The sequence below is a fragment of the Sinocyclocheilus rhinocerous genome, unplaced genomic scaffold (assembly GCF_001515625.1).
Source record: "Sinocyclocheilus rhinocerous isolate Xijiao unplaced genomic scaffold, SAMN03320098_v1.1 scaffold869, whole genome shotgun sequence".
In the NCBI taxonomy this organism is placed as follows: domain Eukaryota; kingdom Metazoa; phylum Chordata; class Actinopteri; order Cypriniformes; family Cyprinidae; genus Sinocyclocheilus; species Sinocyclocheilus rhinocerous.
In genome coordinates this window covers 1,615,756-1,625,096 of record NW_015653483.1, presented here as the reverse complement: position 1 = coordinate 1,625,096, position 9,341 = coordinate 1,615,756, and the positions used below count along the sequence as shown (strand labels likewise).

General features: G+C 38.5%; 1 protein-coding gene across 1 annotated transcript in view; it reads right to left on the bottom strand.

Moving 5' to 3' along the window:
* Nucleotides 1-9,341, bottom strand: part of LOC107716335 (netrin receptor UNC5B-b-like) — a 58,518-nt gene that overhangs the window by 32,943 nt on the left and 16,234 nt on the right. The window lies entirely within an intron of this gene.

The following is a 9,341-nucleotide window of genomic DNA, read 5'->3' as shown; positions in this document are numbered from 1 at the left end:
TATATATATATATATATATATATATATGCATTGGGAATAATTACAATTATAGTATAAATGCATTTTTTCAAACTAATCTCACACATCACAACCAAAAATGCTGTATTGTGTCATCATTCACAAAAAAAATTCCAAGCAGCCAAAAGCTGATAATTGTGAATTATTCTATTCACACATGTAATGTGGCAAAAAACAAAACAAATTCTCACCTTAAAAAACATGTTAAATGCTACAGCACTATATACATTTAATGAGTATTTGCCTAGTTGGGTGGGTGTGTGTGTGTGTGTGTGTGTGTGAACTGCTGCATCATCAGAATACCAGTGTTACCTTTGAGATTTAGTGGCTTCGCACATGTGACGAGGGAAAGGAGGAGCACTGCAAGTTGAAACTATGATAGGAAGAAAGAAAGAAGCAAAACAAAACAGAAATGCAAACAAACATACAGCAAAAACAAAAAATCCAACAAAACACACATACACAAAAAAAATCAGTGTGCTAGTGAGGCATCGGGACTGTATCTGTGCTGGGTTCTCTAGAGAGGGATACGATTAGATGAACCTTCCAGCAAAATTACATCAGGACAAGATGCTAAAAAGACACGGAGAAAAGACTGACAGAAAAGAACGTGAGATGGAGGAAAGGGAAATTTACCCAGCAACCCTAGAAATGACTGGAGAACATGAGGATGGTGCAGCGGCTGATCCTAACATACTTACTTCCACATAAAAGAAAAGAAAGCCGGAAGCCTGTAATGAAACAACATAGATTGGAGACCAGACTGAGAAAGAGGTTGATTGTTCAAGTAACCAAGGAGAAAGGAGAACAGTGGAGACAGATTAAGGCAATCTGTTGAAGAGGAGGAGGAGGACAGAACCAGGAATAGGGAGGGAACGAAAAAGTGTGCCGTGTCTAAGTAACCATGGGAAAGACTGGAGCATGGAAAGAGAAAGCAAGTGTCAAGACAGAAAAAAAACAAGAGGAAAATAAAGAGACAAGTTATTAACGCAATTCCCTGGATGAGTTTAATGCAGCCAGGGGTGTGTTGAGCCGTTGTTGTCTCCGGCGCCGAGCTGTCCTTATGAAATTTGTTGTGACAGCCCGGCATCTCTTGACAAAATGCTTTAGAAATGCTGCACCCCTGTCATGTTAATGAAGACATGTGGAGATGTGTAAAACCGGCAACCAGTTGACACATTGCAATGGACTTGCACGCTTGCATATCGGTGTATGCACAGATGCACAGCGGTAAGAATAGAAAACCGACTGAAGCTCGCTGACGAGCCCACACAATGCTGTATCACTCCCGTATCCCACGTACATAACAGACGCTGAATGACTGGCATGATCACTCATGCCCATGAATGGATGGGATGTGATATATTGGCTGTAAACAGCCAGACACACACAGTTCACACATACACACCCGGTCGAGCGTGCAAGCAGGGGGATTGGCGTCACTTTGCTCTGACATTGCGTCCCCTTGCATCAGAGTGTTCCCCTGGTGCTGACTCAGGCAAGAACAGGTACGAAGAGCACCAATGGCGCTCCTCGCTGAAACACTACACACACACACACAGAGACGCACACACAGACAGACACACAGTTAAGATGGAAAGATACTTCAAGTTGGAGTCGGAGGGTGAAATTAACAGACAAACCCAAAGTTTACTTAAGAAGATGAAAGATAGACAAAACAGAGAGTGAGCGAGAAAGAAGGCAATATTGGAGCACTTCATCGATCTCCTGACCCTACATTGGCTTTAGCTAAGTGAATGTGTCTTGTGTTCAGATTAGCGAATCTTAATGCTGTTTACATCCTTTATCTACCCTGCTTTTTGCTCTTTCCTACGGATTTATTTTACGTCCACCAATGCCACTATCCATCTTGTAGATTTAACTTATTTAACCTCTCACCCTCAACCCCCTCATAACCTTTCATTTTCTCCTGCACTCACCTTGTAGGTAGACAGCACAGCGTTTCTGTTCTCCATCTCCATTAAAACAACAGTAAAAAAGCTCTTACAGGCTATAATGCCTCTCTCACTTACATTACTGGTTGTTTTCCCAGTCTAGTGAATCAGCACTCTGATTTAAATTATTCAAAAACAGTGACTGACATGCTGACGGCAACTTCGCTATTTGCAGACATGAGTCAGTGTGTGTGAACATGTTTTGGCATCGCTAGATTGTAACAAGTCAGTAGAAATTCAAGATTCAGGCTACGTTTACACGACAACGATGTAGTCAAAAACGGAAAAGTTTTTCCCTTGCGTTTTTAAAAAGTATCAAGTATACACAACAGCGTTTTCAAAACATAAACATCAAATTTTCATTTTTGGATGAACTATCCCTTTAAGACAAACTGTTGTTGGACACTGTAAATCTCAAGTCGGACGTCTCTTCCTGTCTAAATGGGTGTTTCTTGGCTGCGTGTGGACTAGATTTTAACAGCAACAACAGTACCATGTACTCCGCCATTGTTGTGTATGTTTGTTCGCGCTTGTCTTTAAAACCAACATGTACTGCGCATGTCTACATACCTACATACATGTCTACATACCGCCACCTATCTCTCAAGTGGACCATTGACAATCCTAATTGAGATTGTAGATATAAGAATATCTCTTTGGTTTTGAGACTTTAGTCTTTGCAACTTCAGTGATCTTATCTATGCACAATCAGCTTGTAACACTCCAAAGAGAAAGGAAAACTTGAAATCGCATCATATGACCCCTTTAAAGTCAAAGACAGACTAAATATGTACATGAGGGAAAATATGGGAATTAAGAATATGCTGGAACTGTAATCAGCTTCCAAATCTTCACAGAACATCAGACATTTGATGTGTCATGACTGATCTAATTCCTCTGACGAACTATAGTTTGGCAGCATGGTTTGATCAATTTAGTTTGAAACTGTTATATTGCATTATTAATTGAAAGCACATTATCAGGGGTCCTGTCAAATGAAAGCCTTCCGATTGACGCACAGTAAAATGCAGGTTGTGTGAAATCACAGCTGCACTGCAGTGATGGACAGATAGTGACAGTGTGTTACTGGGAGCTGTGGTAAAGAAAGACTGGTCCTGTCACATGTCCAGAGCCCTGGGCTTGGATGTTTTCTTCTCTGATGCCGAGACACAGCGACTAGCGTGACGAGCCCCCGTGTCTGCTATGACGATAACATGCAATGACGTCCCCTGTCTCTCTCTCGTCTCCTTCAGCTGCTCTTCCCTCCTTCACGGTGTCTTTTCCCACTCATTTCCACTCAGCCAGGGCACTGGACGAGGACTTGAGTCTCTGTAAGAGCGTCTGTGCCCTGGAGTGCAGAGATCAGTTCAAGCAATACTGCTGTGCATGTTATCACAATACTGTATGATTGATTCATTAACAGTCTGATGAATTTTACAGGAATTTTTGTTGCGTTTACATACAGGCCAATAATACCTAAAGAAAGTTATCAGTTAGCATTCCCATCCATCTCAACGGCACTTTCTCAGATGGCTAGGAAAGCCCATTTTACACTTTTTTTTTGACACTCTAAAAACAAACCAGGCAAAAATATGGTAAAATGTATAGTCTAAATGTAAATAATAATAATTAATATTCTAATTTTAATAGATTAATTTATAATACATAAACAGCACCATTCAAAAGCTAAAGGTCAGTGATATTTTTTTTCTTTTGAAAGAAATTAATTTTATTCAGCAAGGTTGCATTAAATTCAACATTCATAATAATTAGAAATGTTACTTGAGCACCAAATCAGCATAATAGAATGTCTTTTTAAGGATCATGTGACACTGAAGACTAGAGTAATGCCTACTGAAAATTTAAAACATATTTCAATATTTAAAATATTTTCATTTCTAATAATACATATAAAATCTTACCCCAAACTTTTGAACAGTACTGTATATTATTCAAAACATTTATTCTGTCCGAGTAAACGGCTAATTTCGAATGGCCGTCGATGGAGAAAGACGCTTTTTACAGCAATATGGTGTAGTTAAGACATCAACCACCAGAGGCTAATGAGGTCATGCTAACCAGCCAAACCATGACCCCTCTGGTACAGGCATGTGCTGAGCTTTAGGTCCTAGGAATTTAAGTGTTTCTATATTTGTTGTTTGCAAAGTTTTCTTTTACACATCTGCATAACTTTACCATTTCACACACTGTGCATCAGTATTGGTGGCTTTGGCATGCTGCATGGGTCACATGCTGTCTCTGGGTCAGCTGTTTGTATGCAGCAGCGCTCTCTAGATACCACAGCAAAGAGGGGCTGCGTGGGCCTGACTATTGCGGAGCTTTCTGTGGTGCCTCACTGCATGCAGGCAAGCCCAGAGCTATGTGGCTCCCATTAGGATGATAAAGAGACCTCTCATCAGCTCAGTCCCTCTGGCCAAGAGCTGACATAAGATTTACCTTCAAAAGAGCTTTGTATAAGCCAAACAGCCTGCCGAGAAACTGAACAGATGGAGATAGAGTGGGGAAAAAAGACAGAAAGAAGGAGGACTGTACCTTGTGGCCATATTTATTATATTTCTAAGTTTGTAGTCTAGATTTTCTTAGGCTGGAGTGTAATAAAGGAGCCTTCATAGTACAACAGCACTACAGCCAGGGTTTTAAATGTAGAGGGTAAATCAATAGAAAGACAGGAAGATAGATGTATGGGGAGATGCAGTGTGGACGTATAGAGAGAAATAATGAGGAAAAGGTAAGAGAAAAATGATATAGGTTGAGTCTGACCTGCATAACAGAGAATAATATTGATTATTACTAAATTAGAGCTGGGCAGACCAAGAGCGCAAAGTTTAAAAGAGTAAAAAGACTAGACTGAATAGGGATAGTTCACCAAGAAGATTTCAGAAGATTTTGAATATGGCACACAAATCATATGGACTGTTATGATGCATCTCAGTCCTTTTTGAAGCTTGAAAAGCTCCAGTCCCAGTTCATGAGGAAGTAAAGTTGTTGAAGGGGGAGTAAATGAAATTTTTGGGTGAACTATCCCTTTAAATACAAAGCCAAACACAATTAGAGTGAGCCAGCCAGCTTAGACGAGAGGACAGAGACAAATGACATGAGGTGCTTTAAAAAAAAATCACTTTATCTACGAGTTTGTCATTACAGACAAATCCGTGCTGATTCCACGGCAACACAGTGACCATTACTAAAGCCAAAATCTGAGAGAGTGGGTAAATCCATTTACGAATGTCATTAACATGAGCAAAGGTAACATATGGGGGCTCTAACGGATGATGTCATGGTGCGGGTGGTCTACAGGAGTATAGGAATAAACAATGCCGCCCATACTGGCCCCCCTTAGACCTTCACCCTCCTGAAAGCCCAGATTATTGCAGTCAATCATAATAGATTATCTTTCCACGAGAGCTTATAATCGCTTTGTGAAATCATAGCTAAATCACATGCAAGCCAAAAACATTTTTCCCAGTAAATGCTTTAGAAAAACATTCTGCAGGTGAAATAACAGTCTCTACTATACATCGACACTCTCACAAACACGTTCACGCGTTGTAATAAACCTCAGAATTCGCACGCACCAGAGAATAGAAAAGCAATATGAGTCCACAATAATTTCCATGCACGCACACACACACATCCTCACACACACCCACGCACTCAAACCAGTATAATATCCAAGTGTCCCTTTGGGACGCTCTCAAACCTTTTAGGGCCAATGAACCTGCTATTTCAGTAGAATGAGCGTGTATTTTTTGAAAGTGCTTGTCTGCTATTGAGAGAAAAGCCTGCCATATGAATGTTACATATCTCAGGGGTCTTATATTAGCTGACTCTTCGCACTTAGCCATCTGAAACAATACCCAGGACAACAACTGACAACAGGCCTGAGTGGGCCTTTGGCCGTAGGACAACTCAAAAAAGACTTGAAAGGTTATTGAGGTAAGAAGGGGCAATCAGAGCTTTACAATGTAGATACAAATGAATGGATGGGGGTAAATGAGGTGGGCTCAGAGCAATTATGCCTGTCCCTACAAAAGTTTCAGGTATAGTTCTATCTTTTACACTACCATTAAAGTTTGGGGAGAGTAATTTTTTTTTCTTTCAATAAAATAATAATTTTACTCAACAAAGATGAAGTAAATTGATCAAAAGGACTTTCAAATAAATGCTGTTCTTTTGAACCTTCTATTCATTAAAGGGTCATGAAAAAGAGCATGACATAGGGCTGGGTGATTTTTCCGATTTTATCGATTAATTTGAATTTAATGTTTTGCCACTATTGTATTTTTTATAAATCGAAGAATCACGATTTTGAATAGAAATATTACCAAATGTTAGAATTAGACACTTTGACAATATGCCAATGTTAACAGTAAAGAGAAAAGAATGATCGAACCGCATGTCGGCGCACTTGATTAACCGCTCTGTGAAGGACCATAAGTAGAATATATTGCTAGGTGCCATTCACACAGAATGCACTTTTGTGCTGACAAAGATGCGACGCGGGCAGTGGAATAGGAAAATATGCAGGAAGATAGGAGTTGAACTTCTTTTAACTTGAGCGCCGTGTTTTTAGAATGCGGTTTCATGCATGAGACGCTGCAAGAGACGCGAGCACAACAGTCAAACGCGTCCATGTTTACATAGAAAAAACTATGAAAAAGCAGTGTAATCGCATAAAAACCTGTAAAGAACTACAACTGTATGTATGATATTTCATGTTTGCATCATGGTGACATCAGGCTGAAAGCAGCTGTTCATTGTTTTTACAGATCATTTATAGTTAATAATAGTCTACTGGTGTTAAACCTTCAGTCGTTTTGAATTTGAATTACCTTGACTTTTGAGATTTTTTAAAGCATTTTCCTTGTATTATTTCTGAACATATAATATGTATAAGACAATTTTGCACAAGATGTAATTGTAGTTCATGCATCTTTTTTGAAAATATATTTTACAAGTGATCATGTTGACAACATGTGTGGTGCACTTGGAATATTTTTTTTTTAAACTAGAGGGTTAATAAAGAAAAAGTTACTTGAATCATGTTGTAGTTAAATTTTCAAGTTGACTAGTTAAAAATCGTTAAAATCGAGAATCAGTCAAACGTTCTGAAAAAAAATTGAGATTTAATTTTTTTTTGCCATATCGCCCAGCCCTAGCATGACAGTTTCCACACAATGGGTTTCAACACTGACGATAATAAGAAAAGTTTCTTGAGCAGCAAATCAGCATATTAGAATAATTTCTGAAGGATCATGTGACACTGAAGACTGAATGGCTGTTGAAAATGCAGTTTTGCCATCACAGGAACAAATTACATTTTAAAATATATTAAATTAGGAAACAATTACTTTAATTTGTAATAATATTTCACAATTTCACTGTATTTTTGACCAAATAAAGGCAGCCTTGGTGAGCACACAAGACTTTTTTCAAAAACATGAAAAAATCCTACCGACTGCAAACTTTTGAACAGACTTAATGGAATGGAGTTTATCCAAGTAGTAAAACAAGTAGAACAAGTAGCAACACAAAAGTTTAACAATTATTTACTGAGACTGCTCTAACAGGATCATTTGCCACAACTGCCACAATCCTTTATCATAATACATTAAAGGAACAAGGAAAAATACAATAGCAAGCATTTTAAGATTCGATAATGGCCTTGAGATTAATAACCAGCACTAAGATAAGCACTAACAATAAGAAGCTGAACAAAGTACTATATTTTCAACAGAATAGTAGGTCTTTTGACTTTATACTTCAGGGTATTTAACTTTAGCTGAATAGATACTCAGCAGACGCGACAGTTTCCCTGGAGCAACCTGAGGTTAAGTGTCCTGCTCAAAAGGCAAAATGTTAATCGTGTTCTCTCAATAATTGCCAGTTCACAGGTCACCTCATCCTGGGATCAAACCTGTAAAAGAACCTCACCACTTAGCCACCAAATCTGCACAAAGAAAACACATTTAACTTGCAATGTGCAAAGCCTATGAATGGAGGTATTTAATGAGGTGTTTTAATAGCAGATTTAGTAACAAAAGTTTAAGCATTAAAAAAATAAAAAATAATAATAATAAAAGATTTGTAACAAATAGGAAGTATGATATCTTCAGGGAAATAAACAATCTAAACCAAATTAACAAAAAGAAATGTCTAGGGGCTATTACAAAAACCACAGTTCAGTGCATTACTGGTGAATTAAAAGTATAAATAGCACTAAAATCTTTTCATTTTTATCACCGCACATAAAAATGCTTGACCACTTAATGTGGCGTGGAGTACACCAGTCAGCTTTTAATGTAATGAAGTTCTTTAAAAGTCTATGAAGTACTCAAATAATATCACACCTGTGTATTTGGACATAGTTTAAGTGGTTATAATTTAGCCTAGAAACTTTATTACCACAACAAGGCAACCATGAGTCACTTACAGACATGGAGCAATTCATCACCTCACATAAGTGCTATATATTTAATAATGTTGTACAGTAAAAACAAATAATATTTCTCCCTAGTGAACAATCTAAACCATGTTTCATCTTCTGTACAACATCCGACATATACTGCATGTTGTATATTAATGTTCTTAGTTAACTTTTATGAAGTAAAATATTCAACAACTAGTTCAAGAGTTTGCATCCACTGTGACTCATGCATACTTAAAAATCCATCCCAGAAGTTTGAAATGAGCGAGGCCGTCTCGAGTCTCTAATCTCACTGTACCATGAAATGCAGTTCAAAAACATCACGTGAGATAAAAAGAGAGAGGGCAAGGGAATGATAAACAGGCAGACATCGAGACTGCTATCAGCAAACTGAACTAAACGTGAGACAAATACGATGAAAACACAGAGAAGAAGTGCATGTAAATTGGATAACATCACCGATACACTCAAGTTGGGAAGGTGACATTAAAAGAAGTGGTGACGAATTACCTGTCAGCACCCTAAAATCTTCCAGCTCATTATCTAATTGTGATCTGTTTAGCCTAGCCCACCAAATCCTCTCCGGCGTTCCCTGGAGGAGGGAAGAATAATGAAATGTACACTGCAGCCCGAGCTGGGCCCCGGCTGAGAGGAAGCTAGTGTAAACACACAGCAACCCCCTCTTTCTCCCTCATATGAGCTATAAAACCTTTTCTAATATGCAGTTTGGTGCATGCTTTCATTTGTTTAGCTTAGGTGCATATTATGTGGTCCAGTGGGAATAGATGCATTAGTAAGCTAAAGGAGAATAAAAAGTATCCTTCTCTCTGTGTATCTCTCTCTGCCTGGAGCTGAACACCTCAACGCTCACTCGCTGCAGCTCTCTGCTTCCTCTTCTTGCTTCATAATTCATCTTAAAC